General features: G+C 36.5%; 1 pseudogene; it reads left to right on the forward strand.

Annotated features, from left to right (window-relative positions):
* Nucleotides 1–16,322: 16,322 nt before the first annotated feature.
* Nucleotides 16,323–16,435, forward strand: LOC118759084 (U2 spliceosomal RNA; annotated as a pseudogene).
* The last annotated feature ends 6,808 nt before the right edge of the window (nucleotides 16,436–23,243 follow it).

Raw genomic sequence — 23,243 nt, forward strand, 5'->3', positions numbered from 1 at the left:
TGGATTTATTTTCTTTTTTCAATAAAAATTGTGTCATTTGCTCAAATCGTATTTTCCTTGGGCTCAATAACATTGTTGACTCACTTTTTTAAAAAAGATTTTTTAAAATTATATAGTATTGGAAAGGCAGAATTACAGAGACAGAGATACAGAGAGAACCCTCTTCCATTCATTGGTTCACTCCGCAAGTGGCCGCAACAGCAGGAGCTAAGCCAATCCTAAGCCAATCCAAAGCCAAAAGTCAGGAGCTTCTTTCCGTGTCTTGCACACAGGTTAAGAGTCCAAAGGTTTGGGTTGTTATTGACTGCTTTCCCAGGCCACAAGCAGCGGAGCATGATAGGAAGTGGAACAGCCAGGACAAAAACTGGTGCCCATATGGGATCCTGGCACATGCAATGTGGGGATTTAGCCACAGAGACATGGCACCATGTCCTCTTGCCTGATTTCTTTCAGGGATTCATACAAACTAACAATGTCTAAGAATAAACTAAAAACAGGAACCATAACTAAGCTGATCCTCTCCCACACATTCTACCATTACTGTCACCACCCTCTGCCTGTGAGTTTATTTAGGTAGACGTATTGACCTGCAATCTACATCTTTATGTCATTATATGAAACACCTGAATGGTAATACCTCCTTTATATATCACCTAAAAGAAGTTTCTATTTTGAGAGACAAGTAAATCAGTTCTTGAATGTGGTCAATTCATTCTGATATCTTATACTTAATTTCAGTATCTCAGCTTGAAGTGCAAGAGACTCAGCCAACCTCAGAGCCATCATATTTTGGTTGGTTTAGCGCGAGCTAAACATGGCTCAATTATTTGGCAACTCAGCCTGTGGGTGAGAGTACATTTATTTGATGGATGATCCTGAGAGAAAGTTATGTGATCTCTGTCCTTTGTGTGGCAGAAAGTATTTTTGAGAGAAAAACATATTTTGAATAATCCATCATGAAATGATCCTTCAATTTATCTGTTGTGTCTCCAGTCTTCTGCACCAACATAAATGTGCTTCAGAACATGTGGGTCTCAGGTCAGATGCAATTCTGTCTTGGAAATTCAGCCACCATTGCCAGCTGAAACAAGGTCTTCTTGGCACACAGGTAGGGGACAGGCTATTTGTTGATCACAAATTATGTATGTGAACACAGCAAATGTGGAAGCACTGTGACAGTCAGATACACAGGGTAGGCAGGAAGAATTCGGAGAGTCACCATGACCCAACTGTGCAGCGGCTTCCTCTGGCCACCTGCTCTTCTTAACATCAGCAGCGGATGCTTTTGTTTTTGTCTCAAGAAGATATTTTACTCACTAAATAGCTACCAAGCGTCTTCACATGATGATTGTCCTGTTGAGAATCCATAAAAAAAGTATTTGATGCATCAGAAAATTAAAAACAAAAAAACACACCTAATGCCACTTGAGTCACTGTGTTGGCATAGTGAAGATTGATTTTTGTTTTGGCTGTGGTTTCACAAACTTGAAGAAGCCAAATTGCATGTGCAAGTTTCTTGATTACTGAAAAATGCAGGTTCTTAAATCACTCACTCTCTTTCCATTTCAAATAGCTTACAGTGAACAATCTGTTTGCAATAATGATAGGCATAAAAATTCTCCACTTCCCCCAGCTTAATGGATGCTGATACTAGAACTGCTGTGTTTACTTTGCACCTGAATTCCACTGTGGTGAGTATTCGGAAGATTCTGAGTCCAAGATTCTATTCCAAATGGCATTTTGGCAGATGACAAAGAATACAAATGTAGTTCATTTTTCTATTAATTTATAGACAGCCTTGTCCCAAGCCCCTTGGGCATCCTAGCAAAATTAGAAGAAAGAAAAATAACTACAAACACATCCAAGAGAAACATATCCAACTAAAACCAAGATCAGGAGCTCAAAATAAATAGTGCTGTAATGAATACTGCAAACTACAAAAAGAAAACAAGGTTTTAAATTACTCAAAGCCCTTGAGGACTGAAGATGTGATTCGCAATTAACAGTTGCTAAGCATTTCGAAGCTATCAGGCTTCTAATCCACAAGGTTTGTGATTTTGGAATAATGATTCCCCAAAAGATGCCCTCCTTGGTCTTGCCCTCTCCTGATTGCAGCCAGCAGAAATCATTCCAGGTCTGCAAGCTGTTCCCACAGTCTGAGAAGGATCCAGAGCACATTTTTTGATTTATTTAATACACATTTCAGAACAGACTTAAATCAAAATAAACTGAAATAAATCAACAGAACTATTCTACACAGGAGTGAAATAATTTCATCCTTAATATGAAGAAATTACTATAACATTAGAGATAGGGAACATTAGAACTCTAGAAGTCATATTAAATAGGGAGAAGAAATAATGCTTTAAAAATAGATTTAGCAGACCAGTGTTGTGTAATGGTATAACAGGAAAAATTACTGCCTTCCCCACTGGCATCCATAATGGGCACCAGTGCCTGTCCTAGCAGCTCTTCATCCAATCCAGCTTCCTGTTAATGTGCCTGGGAAAGCAAGTGCCACCAAGGTGGAAGATCTGGGTAAGGCTCCTGTCTCTTGGCTTCAGTCCTTCTCATCGTGGCCACTGCAGCCATCTAGGGTATGAGTCAGTGGATGGATCACCTCTCTTTGTCTACCTCTCTCTGGAATTCTGACTTTCAAATAAACAAATAAATATTTAAAAATAGACTAAGGAGTGAGGTTTATTTCATCTTTAATTTTTAAATTTTGAATTCAATTATGTTTCTATTTGCCAGCAATAAATAATTAGACATAAATAATTTGAAAGCACTTAAAATTTTAAATCATATTAAAAAATCAGATCCTAATGATACATTTTAAAAAGTAGGTGTGAGATTGTATGTTAGTATTTATTGCTATGCTAAAATTGCTAACAAATTTAATGGTTTCAAAAAAACATTTACAATGTCAGTTTAAAAAGACTGGGAATTCAGGACCCTCCCAGCAAGAAGGTTCTGACTCCAAGGCTCTGGGAAGGCTGCAGAAAATATTTAGGAACAAAAAAAATAATTAAAGTTGAAGAACTTTACATCAAAAATCATCAAATAATCAAACACTGATGAAAGAAATCACCAAGAAATAAAAAAGTGGCAAGACAGTTCTCAATGACTAGAAGACTCAATATCATCAATAAAATGTCCATACTATCTATGACATTCTACACATCCAATTCAATCTTTATCAAAATATTAACAACACTGATTATTGGGGTAGGAAAACCAGTCTTAAAATTCATATGGAATCACAAAAACCCTGACTAGTCAAAGAGATCCTAAATAAGAAAAATCAAGCTAGAAGCATCACACTACCTTATTTCATGCAATTCTACAATGATTAAAAAGCAGGATCACGGCAACAAAGCAAAGTAATACCTAAGTCAGGGAACCAGAACAGAAAGACAGAAATAAATCCACATACATATAGCCAAGTGATCTTGGACAGAATTTCTCAGACCATACAATGCAGTAAGAATAATCATTACAATGATGCTGGCACAACTGGATATATCTATATCTGTATCTATATCTGTATCATCTGTATCTAATCTATATCTGTATTTATATGTACAATAATGAAATTAGATTCATTCTTCTAACCATACACAGAAAAATCATCTCAACATGAATGAAAAAGTATGTTATTTTCAATTCATTCTTCACATTTTAATGTGATTTGCAGACAAAATTCTTTTTCAAAAAAGTTTATTTTGTTTATTTGAAATTCAGAGTATGAGAGACAGAGTGAGAAAGAAAGGTCTTGCATCTGCTTGAACACTCCCAAAATGACTCGGCCAGGCTGAGACCAGGAGCTAGGAGCTTCTGCCTGGTCTCCCGCGTTGGTGCAGGGGCCCAAGCACATGGACCATTCTCCACTATGTTCCTAGGCATATTTGTGATGACCTGGTTAAAAATGGAGCAGCCAGGACACAAACCAGCACCCGTATCAGAGAGGACAGGACACATGGTGGCCTAACCTACAGTGCTACAGTCGCAGCACCAGTGCACATTATTCTATGAACATGGTGATTTTCCCTTGCTCCTTCCCTCCTCCCTCTTTCTATCCTCCTTATTTTCACCTTTGTCTCTTGTTTTGGTTTTTGAGATAGCATGTTTTAAGTCTATGTTATAATAAAATGACTTCATACTTCATCTATTAAGAAGCTTAACAAGTAAAAAAGACCCAGCTTTGTGAGAATACAATGACTATAAATAACAATTGAATGAAAAAATAACACTTCATCGATATATAGTTGATTTTAAAGTAATCACAGATAATTAAAACTATAATAATGTAATATTCTTAACCACTGGTTTGACACAAGTATGAGACAGAGTTTTAGAAAACTATATTTTCAGCAATACTATTACATCCAGAAATTTCTTTTTTTTTATTTCTTCTGTTTAAATTTTAGTTCCCGTGTATAAAAGAGAACACATGGTATTTGTCTTTCTGAGTCTGGCTTACTTTATTCAACATTATGTCCTCTGGTTGTGTCTACTTTGCTGCAAATGGTAGAATTTTACTTTGTTATAGGTGAATGAGATTTCATTTTATTTACCCATTCTTGTGACGATGGACACCTTGGTTGATTCGGGATAGTCAGTTTATTATCTAATTGATGACCTGATGATGGGAACAGATAGGAAAGTGCAATTTCATGGGAATGACACCAAGGTACAAATCAGGTTACTGGGCTGGTAACAGCCAACATACTTCCTGCAACACTGGCATCCCATGAGGGTGCCAGTTCTGTACTGGCAGCTCCTCTTCTGATCCATCTCCCTGGTTATGGCCTGGGAAAAACATCAGAAGATGTCCAAAAGTGTTTGGATCCCTGAACCCACAAGGGAGACCCAGATGAAAATCCTGGCTCCTGACAATCATCTGACCTATTTCTGGCCATTGTGGTTGGCTTGGTCACATGGGGAGTGAACCAGCAGCTGTAAGAGTCTCTTATCTCTCTTTCTCTTTATCTTTCATGTCTTTCAAAATAAACAAATAAATTGTTATTAGAAAGTTAATTTTAGATTACATCTATGTGGAATATTTCCGCCAATTCATGAAGCTGTTTGGATTTAAATATGTGGGTTCTATTTATAAGAAGTGAAACGAAACTTCAATAAATGAATTATTAGTATGTAGTTATATAATAAAGTTACTCGATTCAGTCTCATTAAGTTTCTGACCTCTAAAATTAGCACAGTTATATGGACTAACCACAAAATCTGTATGGGGAATAGAGTGGACCCAAAGTTAAGCAATGCCCTTGGTACCATACCAAAGAGATTTTTGAAACTGAAACCTTGCTAAAACCTTAATCCCAGCACAATTGTCAATGCACCACCACCATATGGAAACCATAGAGCAACAGTTTTAATCAGCTTTCTTTGAATAACTAAAATTCGATAGTCTCTATTACACAGTTACTATACATCCCCTTAAATGAAAAGCTATAAAACAAAATCAACAACAGGAAAAAAATGTGAAAATACAATGCAGTGTGCAACTCTACTTTCAAATTAAAGATAGTCTCCCAAGGAAACAAATATATCTTGACAATAGGATGTTGGACTCTCTGCCATGACCCATACCTACAATGTCAGGATACACTTAAATACCAAAATGATGTACTTATGACCATTTTTAAAGCACCATACTGTTGTAATAATATAGGGGAAATAAGTGGTGGGGGTCGGCAGCTCAGGGGGAGGGAGGGTAAAGGAAATCCCAGAGCCTATGGAACTGTATCATAAAATAATTTTTAAAAACAAAACACATAATTTAAAAAATTGAATATGGAGGTACACAGAGGGAAAATGAACCTCAAAATACAGCATAAGATTATAACTGACTAGCTCAAGATTTCTGTCAACATTGTAAAACATGATAATGCAAAGGTTTTTTTCATATTTCAATCTTTTTATGTAAGCCTACTTGTAAAGAAACAACTGTACAGTATACTAATCCTCAAACATGTTCAAGCAAAGGAATAGTTTATGTATATTCATACAAATGAATAGAAATAGAAATGAATTTCATTTGCACAACCTATAAATAAATTTTTTCAAGATATTTGGTCAGTATTAGATAACATTTCTGTATTTATTTGGAGTATAGAAGGGAAGAAAACTATATTTTGAACACTCTACTGTGATAAGCATTTGTGATTTTTGTTTTACAGCATTTTTATCACATCTAATTCTTCTTTCTCATTTTTCAGTAGATGGAAATTAAAATGAGTATAGTTTCTTCCCCAAGGTGTCTCAGAAGAATGCCAGTCCGCCTGTGAAATCCCACCCATAGCACTGACATCCATACCCCGTGTTCACTGGTGACTTGCAGAGGGAAAGAAATAACTTACTACACTTTGGAACTTGATTAACACGCAAAAGAAGATGAGTGTCTGGCTCCTTGGAAGATAGAATTGAAACCCACAAATGTCTTGATAAACCAGAACAGTTAAGAGACAAAAACTAAAAAAGAAATACCTGATATGACTTCCGGATCAGAGGAACGGAGCCTCCCATAGAGTCTGATAGAAGCATTGTGACCATGAACTGAACATGAGTCAGCAGTTCATTGCCATTATTTTAAAACCAACAAGATAAAGGAATGCACTAACAAGAACATAACATGCAAGAACCGTGACACAATTGTCCCACTGGGCATTGGTCAGGCGCTTGTTAGAGTAACTACAGCCAGTTTGAGGTCCAGAAATGAAAGAAGGATAGGAAAACTTGGAGCGGAATGAGAGAAAAGCAACAGAGAAGATTTAAAAGTTGAAATAAAAGGCCTATGAGGAATTGAAATTTGCCGAGAAGAGCATACAAGAAAGTGGCTTTCCTAAATGTTCTCATAGTTACACATATTTCCCATAAACTTTGTACCTCTAAAAGGCATTTTGCAATCTTTTCTTGGGCTCCTTTCAGCCTTTATGACAATGGGTTAAAACATTCCTCTGCCTGGTATAAAATGCAGAAAAATAAATAATAGTCACTAACCCTGTATCCATTCGCTACTAAAAGCTAGAAAAAAATTTTTATCGCCACTACAATAACATCTGTTACTGGTATCTAAATCTAAATAAATTTCCTCTGTCAAAATATTCTTTTCTTCTTCTATCCCTTTGTCTTATTTAGTCATATCACTCTATATCCAAATGTACAAAGCCGACAAGGAGCCATCTTTGTGTCATCTGTCTCCCTTCCCAACCATATAATTTAATCACAATGTTCCATTGATTCTACCCAGCAATAATTCTGATTTGCCTTCTTTGTCTCCTTTTCTCAAGTTATTACTTCACATATGATGTCACCATCTCTTTCGTGAACTATCTCTATGGATTCGTAACTGCATCATCTAACACCAGTCTTTGCTCAGGACCCTTCTCTACCATATCAACCCGAAAATCTGTGGCCAATTATAAGATTTCAGTTTGTCCTTCATTTTGTAAGAGAAAAAAGAGTAACAAACCTATAACATAACATGCAGTAGCTATCAAGTCCCTAAATTATCCAATGACTCAATTCTTTTGCATCCCTTTCAAACACTATATATACCACTACAATGAAACTCTACTGCGCCCCAGGTATGTCTTCATGGCCTTAAAATGATTCCCTTTGCTCCCCAACTCCTTTTTTAACTCCTGCATTCATATGCTTTTTAATGTTTTTATAACTGAGCTAAGAGATTGTGTCACTCACAGAGTCTGCATAAACTCATAGCCAAAGTACAGACTAGATTGTATGCCCATGGAGAGTGAGTGCTTATTTTCTTCAAAAATTTTTGTAATCCATTGTAAAATTGCCCACTTAAAGACTCTCCTGCAAATGTATAAGCTCCAGGAAAACACAAACAATATCATTTGCTATTGCTATATTGTACTGTCAGTTCCTAGCATATAGTGCTCCCCCACTGTTCCTTTAAAAAGTCTCCCAACTGGACTTCAGTGTTGTAAGTGTATCATGTATCAATCTCCTTTGTACTTATTGAATGAAATTTGAAAAAATAAACAGTTTATCATCAATCAATTACCAAACTTATAAATTGTTTAGGACTCTCCTATGTTCCCATTTATAAGCTGATTTAAAAATTCATTACAAATGATGAAAGTTGGGTCCAAGCAGGATATATCATACCTCAGAAGTATGATCTAATTCTCATTGGCTCTCACCTGAGATCCAATAATTCACCCTTGGAAAACTGTCATAAACTGTTTCACATCTGTGGAGCTGGCACAAGCAAAAAGTAACAAGGCACACAACATGCATGTGATGTCTTCCTCACCAAAAGAATGTTTAAATGTGTAACACCTCTACATAAAATTGGCAGCAGTTGCAACTGCATTTGTCACATTGGAAGCACAAGGAAATATAAACTCTTTCTGCCTCTCGTGTATAGAAAAGTAGAATATTTTCACATAAATTTGCTCACAGATATGCAGGTCTCTCTGTCCACATTATTCCATGGTAGCGATACTTAAATTACAGAAAATCTGTAAAAATAATCTACTCAAAACTCTAAGATTAAAGAAGAAGAAAAGCAGACAGGTTTTTGGCAGGTGGTTAAGACATCAGTTAGGATGCTCACATCTCGTATCAGAATGCCAAGGTTCAAGTAGGAGCCCGACTTACAGCTGTAGCATCCTGATCATGCATGCTGTGTTAGGCAGCAGGTAGAGCTCACCCACATGGAATCCCCAGGTTGAGCTCCAGGCATGCACTTCAGGCTAGCTTAGTCCTGACTGCTTTGGGCATATCGGCTGTAAATTGGCAGATGAAAAATCACTCTCTGTCTGTCTCTGTCTGTCTGTCTTTTCAATAAAATAAACAAATAAAAATTAACAAAATATTGCAAAAAGAAGGAAGTATTTTTCATAATATCACACAAAAATGCCTTAGTGAAACACAGGAAGGCATACCAAAGCATTTGTGGAAAAATACTAACAATGTGCCTATTTAGTTATGAGCTTTTGACTTGCATCATCATTTACTACAACTGCACAAGGCTCATGAGCCCCAGGGGCAGGATATCCGGTGGGAACTGGGATACCTGACCTGGACCCTTGGGCTTGCCTGTAAGAACATGTCCTCCTCACTGAAAAAGCGGAGCAGTGGACACAGACCTTCCTGCAAAAGGAGAATATGGCAGCCCATTTGGTACTATGGCAATAGAAAGAGAACAAACTGTACAACTACCCCAGCCAAGTAATGGCAGCAAAAAAATCTCGGTGAATGGAGACTTAAGGTTAACTATGCCAGCCAATGGACATTGGAAGGGCTGCATCATCCTTGGATCGGTAAAATCAACAGCATTTTGGAACTATCCAGACCTTCTGGGCATAAACCTTGGCATATACATACATCGGGACTTTGTGTTGATATCAGGTGGTGGTTCCTCATCCCTGGGAAGTGGGACATTTGAAAAGTCATTTGTGACTTTCCCCTTTATCTCTCCCTTTCCCTAGAAACAAGAAGAAGAAATAGCAAATTTGGAAACAATGAGTTCACCCAATTTTCCCTAAACCTCGTTGCTTCCCACCATGATCAACCATGTAATCATTATAAAAATTAAAAACAATTATTTTATAAAATGGAATTAACAATTGTACAGAAATTCTGATGCTACTAAAAATTGTATTCATTTGAATTAATATTTACTGACAAAGTGGAGCAAGAAGATTAAGCAACTTTTTAAAAACTTGTATCCCATATTAGAGTGCTGGTTTCAGTCCAATCTTCTCTACACCTGAACCTGCTCCCTACACATGAGTTTTAAAGGGTAATAGAAGATGCCCCAAGTACGTGGGCTTTTGACACACATGTGGGAGACTAGAATGGAATTTCTGACTTCTGGCTTCAACCTGGCTCAGAACTGGCCACTGTGGCCAGATGATGGAAGATCTCTCTTTCCCATTTTCTCGATGTCTTCCTCAGTGAACTCTAAAGTTGACAAAGGCTTCTGCTCCTTTGCAAGAGAGTCTTCAATAATATTCATTGTGCCTCTCTCTCTCTTGTTTTGCTCTTGGTCAAGGCAATTCTGATTAGCAGATTCTTCTCCTTAAGGCAGCTTTCTATGCTGCATTGCCCACAGGTCTACAGATCGATTATATTGATAGAGTTTGGTGCCTGGTTCTTCGTTTGTAGTCACTTGTGCCTCTCCCTCTAGCATGTTTCATGCCTGGGCTCTTGTGCTAGGCTTCCATCACCAGCTCCCTCCATAGCCCCAACTTCTGACTCACCACTCTCCACCTCCTGTGACCTGTGTTGGGGCTACAAAATTGTCTATATTCCCTTTCTCTCACTTCAAGTTCAAGTAATGTCCAGGATTAGGGAGATATCAGCTATCCTAAATAACTGTGTTGTCAGTGGTGCTGATCCTGCCAAAACCTTCAGACCATTAGGTCTGAGGGCCTCTCAGACCTATGTTGGGTGGAACCTGCAGGGTACTACATGGGTACTGTCTTCCTTGGGGGACCAGTATAATGCACTGAGCTTGAAATAATTTTGCTTCCAGCTAGTACATGTGCGGCTCACTACTTTCCCTCTAGTTTCACAACCTTTGACACACTACGCAAAATGGTGCCTGATATGGCATAGTTGTGTAAATGAACAACCATGAAACCCTATGGAAATGAAGTAGGGCCTGTGAGTCCAAGAAACGCATGCAACACAGGGTCAGGAAAAGGCCAGTGTTTGCCTCCCTGAATCCACTGCCTTGCAAGCTACAGGTTTCCTTCCTCGGGGACCATCATCAGCGACTGATCATGGGAGAAGACCTCACAGGGCACTTGGCAACCACAAGAATGGCACTGGAAAATTAACAAATACCCTTAATCTTAAATAGCCCCTGTAACTATGAAGAGATTTTCAAAATGAATCGCTTTCTTAACAAAACAGAATTGACATTAGAGAAAATGTGCCCATTCAGCTAGTGCAACCTGATTCATATTCAAATGTATCATTTAAGGTTACACTTACAATAGGCACATCTTGGAAAGATGCATACACGTATATCCAAGTAATTAAATTCTAAATCAGATGCATACCACCTCTGCTCTTTCTGGAAACACCCCTGACTGTACTATTGCATTTAGACATTAATCTGTAATAATGATCCTTGGGTCTCATTTTATTTTTTACTGTTCAATAAATTCTTCCATTGGCTGACTTTCCTCAGGGCCACCCACAGGTCCCCAAGCAACCGGTAAGTCCATTTCATCCCCTTCCTTACATATTTTTTTTTTTTTAAAGATTTTTTTTTATTATTATTGGAAAGCCGGATATACAGAGAGGAGGAGAGACAGAGAGGAAGATCTTCCATCCGATGTTTCACTCCCCAAGTGAGCCGCAACGGGCTGGTACGCGCCGATCCGAAGCCGGGAACCTGGAACCTCTTCCGGGTCTCCCACGTGGGTGCAGTGTCCCAAAGCTTTGGGCCGTCCTCAACTGCCCTCCCAGGCCACAAGCAGGGAGCTGGACCGGAAGTGGAGCTGCCGGGATTAGAACCGGCGCCCATATGGGATCCCGGGGCTTTCAAGGCGAGGACTTTAGCCGCTAGGCCACGCCGCCGGGCCCCTTCCTTACATATTTAATCTTGTCACTTAAGAAACAACATTCACCCTCCCTCCACTATTTGTTTTAAAATTATTATTAAAGTTATCAAGATAAAGGTTTATTTAGTACAGAAGCACTATAATGCCTTACAGTTTGTGCAATAGAAATTAATTTCTACTCACAGGGAGATTAAAATCTCATGAGTGGGATATTGCAAAAGTAACTAGAAAACAAGTCATAATGTAATAAACAGGTTGAATAGTATAGAAATATTCAGAAAGACAATCAGTAATAATCAGAGTTGAAGGAACACTTAATATGAAGGTACTCCAAAAAGTTCATGAAAAAATGGAATAAAATGCAAGTTTATTTTGTGCAAAAAATTAGTTTGAAATTGATGCATAGTTTTTTTTCACATTTTCCATGAACTCTTTGATGATCTCCCACTCATGCCAAATATTGTTCTTTTTTATGCTATCACATCTTCACAAATAGCCCATTGAGAAGTTATTATTGTTCCAGTTTTTTTAAAGCAACACATTAAGCCACCTTAAATAACATGCCCAAGGTTACACAGCTAGAAATGTCACAAGAAAGATACATTAAACAAAGGAGAGTTCATGAAATTTGCAGTCAAATTGCATGCAATAAAGAGCTTTCTCTATTATTCTCCACAAACTTAATGCTAAAATTTTTTAAAATTTTTATTCATTTTTCAAATATTAAATGTAACTCTTTTCAAATGCAATTGTTTCAAATAAATGTCATTTCTTATTCATTTTTTTTCTGTGCTTTCATCATTAGTTTTACCACTAGAAGTATTGTTTTTGCTTTTTTATTTAGAATCAAAAGTATTTCAGACAATGGGTTAAACAGACATTTATAAGCCATACTGCAAATGTAATAATCAGATTGCTAAAAGCCGACTTGCAAGTATGCAATTGAAACAACATCTCCTTTTGAACAGGAAATTGAAAGACTGTCTCTGAGCAAAGAGAAAATATCTAAGACTGTTGCAGTTCACATGAAATGCACATTATAAAGAAACTAGGCATGGACTCCAAAAAATTGTTGCATAACAATAGCATGCTTTGATTCCATTTTCGTAGGAGTGTTTCGGAGTGCCCTGAAGTGTGTGATCATCAATAAGTGCTAGGAACAAGGATGGATGCTAGAAGCACAGATGCGCAAAAGGAGGTGCTTCCTTCTAAAAGTGTTGATAGCATTTCTAGTTTTGATTTCCTCCCCTCCCCATAGCATCTTCCACTTCCCTTTCAGCTCCCTGCTTGTGGCCTGGGAAAGCAGTCAAGGACGGCTCATAGCCTTTTGCCCTGCACCCATGTAGGAGACCTAGAGGAGGCTCCTGGCTCCTGGCTCCTGGCTCCTGGCTTCAGATTGGCTCAGTTCTGGCCCTTGCGACCACTCAGGAAGTAAATCAGTGGATGGAAGATCTTTCTGTATGTCTCTTCTTCTCTCTGGAAATCTGACTTTCCAATAAAAATCAATAAATCTTTAAAAAAATTGCACGGCCACTTTAGAGAATATAGGATTTGAAAGCTACAATGACTTGATTGCAATCACAAAGCCAACATGTTCAAATCTAGTTCCACAGATATTATCACTAGTTAACATTGTCATTACTCCAATGAAAAACTACCAAAGTCTCAAATTAAATCATTCTGAGTCAAATTAAATTGGTTCCATTAGAGTAGTTTGTGCTTGCTCTTTTGACCAAAATTGGAATGATGTTAACAACCATAGTTTTGTAAAATTCCTCCTGTCTTTTCCCCAGTTTCTCAAGCAGTTAGTAATTTTTCTTTATTTGCTTAAAAAATGCTTTGTTTTATATCAGTTTGGAGTTTGTGGTGAATCCAAGAGGAAAATACAGAGATTTCCCTTGCATTCTATTTTCTCATTCACATATAGATCCCAACTCTCACATCCCTGGCATGTTCTGCCAGAGTGGTATGTTTGCTACAATTGATGAGCCTGCGTTGACACTTTATTAGCCAATGCCAATAGCTTATATTGGACACACAGATGATGACACGTGCACACCATTACAGTGGATACAGAGCATATTCTCTACCCTGAAACTCTTCTGCATTCCTCCTATTCATCCTCTATCCTCCTACCCCTGGAAAACACAGGTCTGTAAATTGTCCCGAGAGTTTCACTTCAGTGGAATGCTGGGTAGTCTGAATCATACATATAGTGTGTGGTCTCTGATAACTATTTAGGTTGAGTAACTTGAGATATTTTTGTTCTTTGTCAATACTTTATAATTTCCTATTACATTCTGAATGAAGAGCATTAATTTTTCCTGTTGGTAACAGTAAATCCTAGTAAATTCTTTCTGAATGGAGCACCCAAACTAATCCCAGAATAGCACGAATGGTACTTGGCTACTATTGCATAGAGATTTGTTCCAAAAAATGCTTTAAGAAGGCTTTAAAAAATGGGACTGTAATTACAAGTCCAATTACACTAGTGGGGCTTAAATATATTTACAGTAAATCATTTTTCTTATTGTAAAGACAATATCTTGAGAAAAGCACTAATTAGTGAAGCCACCATTTAATAGCTAGTGTTTCCCTTGAGATCTCTCTCTTACTTCACCAAATGTGGGAGTTGATTTATTTGACTGCTATGAAACTTTTTTATGTGATTAATGGCTTACTGAATTATAAATCATTGTGATTTCTTGAAGTTGTCTCTTAAGTAGCAAAAGCATAAACAGAAAGCATGAAAGAATCCTCAGCAAGAACTAGATATGGGATGATTTTTAACTACGCTGCTTAAAAATATATAAAATCTACTTCCAAAAGTACTGCTTTGGCAAGTCTCACAACTCTATTTTCTAAATTATTTTTTTGTTGTTGTTGTTGAAGCATAGCACATAGTCTCTAAAGTGCATAAATCTTGGATGTATCGCTGGAAAAATGTTTACAAAACGATCACATCTATATTTCTGCCAGCCAGATCAAAATGCATAACATTACTAGAACCCTCACCATCTGTCGTTGCTCCATCATCTCTACCAGCAGCAAAGGTAATAACCATTGTGTCTGAGTTATACTGTTGGATTTTATTGATAAGATTTTTGCTTGTTGCCATATCCAGAGCATCCTTATTTTCCAATATGGTATTGTATTTTAGAATTCAAATACATCAATTTATTTAAAAATGTCAATCTTCAGACGCATCTGAGTCATCCCTAGTATTAGAACACTTTGCGTAATGCTATGACGAATGTCTTTGAGTGCTGGTACACCTATATATTCACTCCTACTAGATTAACAGCTGGTATATTTTGCAAGAAATGACTCCTTGTATTTGTGGGTCTGTTCCTATTCTCTCCTGCTTTATTGTTTTATATGTTTATCATTATTCCAGTATAATACCATCTTAAGTACCATCATTTCAAAACAAATCTTCATTTCTAGTCATTGAACTTTCAAGCTTTGTTCATTTTTAAGATTACCTTGACTTATGTGATCCTTTCTATGTGTGTACTTTTAGTTTTGGTTTATTTTCATGCACAAAGTAAGCCTTTATTCTATCAAAATACTGATCTAAATATACATTTTCATATCTATTTATTTTTATTACTTCATTCAATTTCTAATTATTTTCCATGATGCAGATTTATTAAATATAGGGATTCACACCTCACCTCCCCCATCCTTCTTCACCTTCTCCTCCCACTACAGTCTTCCATCAACAGTTACAAGTTCAGTATTCTGCAACCCATGTGCATCCTGGCATTATAGCTACAGACAAAGGCAACAAATCTAGCATTATTTTATTGGTATACATTTAACTGTCTCATTGGGAGCCCTCCTTTTACTTTTTGAGGAGAAATGCATACTGCAAGGTATCTTCACTTCCAGGTATGCTGGCTTCCACTATAGAGTTCATCTATGAAAATTTATGTGTATACTTCTTATATCTATTTGTCTTGTATTTTGCATGAGTGCTGTCTTAGAGAGAACACATGATATTTGTTGTTTGGGGACAGACTTATCTCACCAAACGTTAAAATCTCCAGTTGGGACCATTTTGTTGCAAATGGTGCAATTTCATTCTTTTTAATGGCTGAGAACTATTCCATGGAGTACCTTAGAATCACCCTCAGTATTCCTCAAAACACCTTGTTGGGGTTTTAACAAGGGCAGTGTTGAAACTAGGGGGTCTGTTTGAAAAAAAAATAAGCAATGTTAACTCTCAGTTCACTCTGGTTTGACACTGATGTAATCAAATCACCGCAAAGCAGTGATTTAGAACTATAATGCACATTTATTTTCCAGGTGAATGTGGGGATTTTATTAGGCTCACTGGACAGTTTTCATTCTGATAGCTCTGGAAGTTGCAGGCAAATGTTGGTTGGCGTAAGTTGTTACGATCCTCTCTTGTCAAATTCCTTTGTGAAATGTCTGCCCATTTCCTGTGCCCATTTCTTAAGTGGTTTGTTTGTTTTGGTGTTTTGGTTGTTCTGGAGATCTTTGTATATCACCTATGTAGTGTGCAAAAATCTTCTCCCATTCTGTGGATTGCTTTTTACTTTGTTGATTGTTTCCCTTGCTCTACAGAAGCTTCTTAGTTTGATGTAGTCACATATGTTTATTTTGGTCTTGATCGCTATTGCTTTTGGTGCTTTTTTTAGGAAGTCAGGGCCTACACCTTAATCTTGCAGGATGTTTCCAACATTTTCTTCTAAAAGTTTGAAGGTTTCTGGATGTAGGTTTATTGCTTCTTGGCCTTTTGGCTAAGATCAAGTGCATTATCTATTCTTATCAGTTTAATATTTTCATTTTCAATATGAATATTTCTGTATGCATTTAAACTTATTTTACTCAACTACTTCAATTCCACAGTTTACTACTTTATGTGTCATATTTGCATTATAACTTCATTCCAAAATTATATTTCATTGCTACCTTGATATATATTTACACTGTGGCCATTTAAAATGGTACGGGTCCATTGATTCTTGGTTTTCTTGATATTGCTAAACTCTTATTTCTCCTCAGCCCCAGAAGGCAAACACAAAATCTATACTACATCTTTGGGATTCCATGCCCTCCACTGAGGATTCACAGAGTCTGTGGTTGCAGGGCAAGGCAGGGGGGCAGTTGGGAAGCAGTGGGGAAGAAGAAAGAGGAAAACTGTCAAAAATATAAAATTCACTTGATTGCATATACCTCTTTTTCAACAGTCTTGTTAAGTCTTTGTCTGCAATCTATAGTCTTTAAACTACCATTTCTTGTACTTAACAAGCTTTATCGTATTTTACATTGGTTCTCTAAATAATATTTAACTTGATCCAATTATTCTTCATAACTAATAAGCCTTTTGGAAATGTTTTAATGTATTTTCATTCACTGAAGTTTTAACTTTAAGACGTACTTTTAAAAAGAAAATAGAAAAATATTTAATACACCTGAGTATTCTAGTAAAAATCAGACATGTGCAATATTTTACTTAAGTATTTTCCATTCCACTGTTCATAAATCTTTTCTGTCTCAAGTTTAATAATGTTACACCTCTTCTTGTAAACCTTCCTTGGAAATTTTAAAATCATTTATTTTAAAATTCTTTACCTATTTCTAAACTGTTTATTCTCTAATAATTAATCCAAATTTCCTTCTTCAACATGTTATTTTCCCTATATTCCAATTAAATTAAAATGGTCTTGGGAAAGGTCTATTTCAGATTTTTACTTCCAGAAAATTTATCAACATTTATGTGGGGAAAAATTAATACATGGAAAATAAATTGCTTGAAGTTCATGGGAAGAATTTAAAATGAAAGAAAAAAGATAAATTTATGTTTCACATGTTCGATTTTTCATAATTTCAGCGTTACGTTTTTTCCCAGCAACTCTCTGTTGGTCAAAAAAAAAAAAAGATCATTCATTATTGGGTTTGTATAAAAGTCACCACAAAAGAAAGAATCTTTGTTTTGTCCAATGCAACATTCTTCAATGTCTAGAACAGTATCAGGACTATTGGAGGCTCTAGAGATCCTTTAGGGAATGATCTATGGCTGCTTCAGTTACCATTAAGGTCTTTCCAGCACTATTTGTTGCTAATACCTATTAGATACTAAATTCATGTAACTATCTTTCACTTACTTTTTCCTATTTAACCTTATAATAAATGTTTAAGTGTAGCAATACATTTCAAGGGATAAGTCACTGAACTGTTTGAACGATTATATAAATTGTCTAAGAGCATGCAATTAATAAGCAGCAAACATGGGCTTTTAATTTAGTAATAGCCACTGGTATTCTTTCAGATTCTAATAAGATTGAGTCATCCTCCGATACACAAAGATCTGGGTATCTGTCACAATCTGCAAATATATGCTTTTGCTATGTGATCCCTACTTCTGGTCTAATCAGACAGAAAATGGTCCTGACGTCTACAAACGGTGATGTGGTCCACCGTCTCACTTTCAGATTAGAAATATGAGCCCTTATTAAAAAAAACAATATGTATAGTGTATTTCAGTGAAAATGCAGGGTAACAATGAAGTCTATGGAATATCCTTTCTAACAAGAAAACGCATCATATCTACTAGACTTCTCTCTATATGAAATGATCTGATGGGCTTTCCTTCCCAGATGGATCTACTACTCTCCCTGTTCTCCAACTTTATTTTCCTTTCCTTCCTGTTTCATCTCTGCTGACCTCAAACTAACAATGTCTATTTGCTTGCATGTGTGTTCCTTGTATGTGAATGACACATAGTGCTATTCTTTATGTCTGCCTTCCCATAGCCTACGGTTCTCGTTAGTCACAATCAATCTAAGACAGTCTCTCCCTGAGGGGATTCCTAGTGTCAACCACTGCCATTTCATTGCTGTACATTTACCTGTGTGTTACATCAAACCACCAGAACTCCAAAAACGTTGTCATTGTCATTGTAATGCATTTCTAATTCTTGAATTGTTTAGTGACACATCCCCTGGAGGAAATGTCAATGTCAAGCAGTTGACTATACATTTGTTTTCCTATTTTAAAGAATTCTCATTCACTCTCCATTCACTGAAATCTCTCTCTCAATTTGGCAAACAAGTGTAAGATTTAAAACACAGTCCTCCTCATTTATGTGAGTCCTTCCAAAGTGCAATTAATTTCCTCAGCTATGACTTTTATCTCACAATGCTTTCATAGTTTTAGTATTTGTCCTAACATTTTTTTTTCGAAGTAATCTATCAAAACACATTTCCTGTTGTGAACTATACACTATAACTAGAGATTTCCAATCATGAATCCAACTTTTAAAGTCTCACTTATCTATAAACCATTATGACAAGTTGCTGTAAGACGCTAAACAACCCAGGTGTTTCCCATTAAGTTCATACAGTGTTTGTTATGAAAAATGTAAATTGTGTTTTTGTTTTGGTGAGACATCTGTAAGCAAAAGAATTCAAATACGACACTTTTAAGAGAAAAACATGCCTTGGTGTTTTTTAATATATAAATGCTTCTATCTGTAAAGTTTTATTACAGTTTTAAATTTTTCACTAAACTACACTTTAATATTTTGAGTTTTGCTGGTTAGACTGTTTTAAAACTATTTGCCTTCTTTATGCATAGGTTTCATAACCATGGAATAAACCAACCACAGATCTAAATTATTTGGGAAAAAGAATCTTTGTATTGAACATCTGCAGATTTTTTTCATTATAATCTCCCAGACAAATAGTATAACAACTATTCATGCTACATTTCTACATTGTAGGTTTTATAAGTAATCTAGAAATTATTGCAAGTAAATTAGAGGAAATGCATAGGTTATATGCAAATATCATGCCATTTTACATAAAAGAAATTTGAGCATCCATGGATTTTGCTATGTTCCAGTTTCCAGGGATCAATCCCACATAGATACCAAGGCACAACTGTGCCTTATTCCACAGACTCACAGTTGAGACCCTTCTCAAAATATATTCACCTTTTTTTTTTCTCCCCGCCCCGGAACTATATTCACCTTTTGATGAATAGAAATTACCTTGTTGGATTATACATAATCATGCTAGCACATCTCTAATCCTTACTCCATTATATATCCCAACACTGGCAGTGACTGCGACAAGTAAGCAAAGTAATATCTTTTTTTTACCTTGTGTATGCAGATTTACCACTTTGAGATTGAGATGAATGTTAGTGTCTACTTGTTCAAATTATTTTCCATATATATGGGTAGTACAATCAAAATGATTGACATGTCACCACCAAGACCATTGTATATAAGCATATAAGTGATAAAGGAATCCAAAAAGTAAGAAGAGCTTCTAACTTTGAACTAGAGAAAATGGACCTGCGCTGTAGCCCCTCTGGTTTCTAACACTGTGACCTTGAAAAATCAGTTCCCACACCTGAGAAATGAAAACGATTAACACTTATGTCATAAATTGCTGTGCATATTTAACTTGGCAAAGTGCAACCAAGACAAATGACAAAACATCATATATGCCAGGCATTGCTGTCTGACCAGGAAGAAGAAACAGAAAGCATGAGTTTCCATTTTTCATTGATCTATTTTTTTCAGCTGATAGATTTCTGAATCATTGTTTTTTTTTTTTTTGAGAGCTCCTTTATTACTCTTAAATGTGGCTGAAGAGTCTCCTTCTGAAGTATTCCTTCTCTATATCAATTTAAATTGCCATTTTTCAAATTAACTTGGAAAATATTTACCATAAATCTTAAAACTCAGCCTATTACTTTACTACCAAGATGTCTTACAAAAAAAAAAAAACATTTTCCCACATATTTTGTTAAGTTGTATAACAGACAGGAATAATGTTATGTTGACACGACTCCATGAATGACAGGATGAGGAGATTAAAGCTGTGTGATCCAGTTACCTTGGCGTTAGAGACTCTATAAAGCATTGATGGTATCGTATAACTTTCATTTGAACCATTAAGTGTCTCATGGTTTTTCCCCATTTGAAAGTAATTAAAGAGTCATTTATTTTATTGCTTGAATTGGTCTCTTATACATTTATTTCCCCCAACAATTTTGCCATTAGAAAAGCATTGGCTAGCGCCCAGATGACAAGACATGTCAGCACAGATATAAAGTTTTCTGCAAAGAGCATCCAGTAGTTGATCACATGCTGAATCCAAAACTTCTATGCTGGATATCTGAGATATAGCGGAGGTGGTTTGTTAACTGTTCTGAGCTCACTGGCAAAGAACATGGAAAATTCCAGACACAGACTGAAATAATGTATCATTTACTTAACCTTCTTTTCTAATCTTCTGCTGCATGGTGGAAAGAGAAAGATGTGGAAGAGCAGAGGAAGATAAAGGGCTGTTTTATCAGGGACAGTGAGCTATAAAGGAACAAAAGATGCCACAACCAGAAACCTTTGAGACTACTCAAATTTTTACTTCATTTTATGTTTTTCACAGATTGAATCTGACTCTGTGATATGCCTTATTTTAGGAGATCAACTAGAAAGCAATTACAAAGAAATTTCTGGCAACTATTTTCAATTAGATTGTTATGAAATTTAGAAATATACATGGGGACGCAGTTTGAAGATGAAAGAATGACTCCTATTCTGGCTTCCCATGACTTTATTCTAAACTTTGCATCCACTCTGCTGCTTGTGCTAAGTCCCATGATCTGGCTATTTGCCATGCAGGCCAAAGGAATGGATCCATAAGGATAAAAAACCCTTCCCTCTGCCTAACACATATAATTCCATTTTTAAAATTTCATTTTTTATGATTATTGTCCCCTCCAATGGCATTGAATTCACAGAGTAAAAAGAAATAATGCTATGACTTGAAAGTTATAAAAACAACTGAATATGTTTGAAAGTGTTTGATAAAACTGTATTTGGGGACCATTAAACACAAGCACAGTAGCGAATTATATGGACTCCATCTGTGTTTTCTCACTTCATTCAATTTTACAATATTTGAGAGACTACACACATATCCCAAACTAATAAATTCACCTAAAAAATAACCTATAGAGCTACATTTCTATGAACAACCCAAAGAATTCTCCTAAAATGAAAAAAGTTTTAAACTATTGTGTATTGGCTATCACTATGATATAATTGGTAAAACTACCGCTTGTGGCACTGGCATAACATATGGGACTTGGTTCAAGTCCAAAATCATTCTTTTTGTCCTATTCCCTGTTGGTGCACCTGGAAGACCAACGGAAGAAGCCTCTAATCTTTGTACCCCTGCATGCTCATGAGAGACCCAGAAGAAATTCCTGTCTCATGACTTCAGATCGACTATGTTGGACAATTGGGGCCAATTAGGGAGTGAATCAGCAAACAGAAGCTTCTCTGTCTGCCTCTCTCCCTCTCTCTTTAACCCTGCCTTTCCAATAAATACAAATAAATCTTCTAAAAAAGGAAGGAAATACAATGAGAAAGATCTTCCATCCACTGGTTCATTTTCCAATGGACGAAACGACTGGAGCTAAGCCTATCCAAAGTCAGCAGCCAGGAGCTTCTTCCAGATCTCCAACTCAGGATTCCAAAGCTTTGGGTCATCCTCTACTGCTTCTCCAGGCCACAAGCAGGGAGCTGGATGAGAAATGGGACAGCCAGGATATGAACCAATGCCTGTATGAGATCCTGGTACAAGCAGGGTGAGGATTTAGTCACTGAGCCATGGTGGCAAGGCCCTCTTTTTTACTTTTGTCAAGAATTTCCATCTGTTCTTCCATTAGGTTGCTTATAAATGCAGACCCTATCAGACTTAATCTTCTTCACAATTTCTTTCTGTAATTCATCAACACAAATGAAAATAAAATTTATGGTCATCCTCCAGACAAGAAAGAGTATCATTCACATGTTCTTGCATAGAAGGATATCCACTCTGGAGAGATTGTAAGAGTGGATTCCTCATCTGCTTTAGAAATAGTCTATGCTCTTCAGTGAAATTAGCAGAACTCTGCCTTTGGTCATGTAAGTTACTGAAAAGGGAAAGTATCTTCTGATTATCTCTTCATGTGTCTGTAGGCCATTTGTATTTCATTTTTTTTTGAAATGAAATACTTTGTCCATTTCTTAAATGAATAGGTTATTTTGGTGAGTTTCTTGAGTTCCTTATATCTTTTGGGTGGTAACCTTTATCAGGTGTATCTTTGGCAAATGTTTCCATTGCTCTTTAGAAGCATCTCAGCTTGACAATCCATTTGTATATTTTCCTCTTTTTTTGCCTGTGCTTCTGGAGATCATATCCCACAAATCTTGGCATAGACCAATGTCTTGTAGCATTTCCCCAGTATTTTCTCTAGTGATAGGTACACAGCCAATGATAGGCTACATCTGAGGATACCAACTTCAGAAGAAGATCTTCTATATCTTATTCCCATTTTCACTGCGTGATATGAAATTAAAATTGCCAGGTTACCAATGCTTTAAGAATAATATCTAGCAGCTCTTATTTTAACCATCCAAAAACACAGGTATCTATCTGTCTTGCCATCTCTACTTCACCACCATCAACTCATCTTTCAGTATCCATCTTTACATCCATACAGCTATGAATTTATCTGCCTACCTATCACAGGCAAGCAATCCAAATGCCCATCCCTATATCCATGTACATCTCCTACTTCCATCTAAGTTGATAGCTTGAAATTCCTCCACAGATATTTGCAAATATCAAAATCATG

This window comes from Ochotona princeps, chromosome 7 (genome assembly GCF_030435755.1).
Source record: "Ochotona princeps isolate mOchPri1 chromosome 7, mOchPri1.hap1, whole genome shotgun sequence".
NCBI classification, from domain to species: domain Eukaryota; kingdom Metazoa; phylum Chordata; class Mammalia; order Lagomorpha; family Ochotonidae; genus Ochotona; species Ochotona princeps.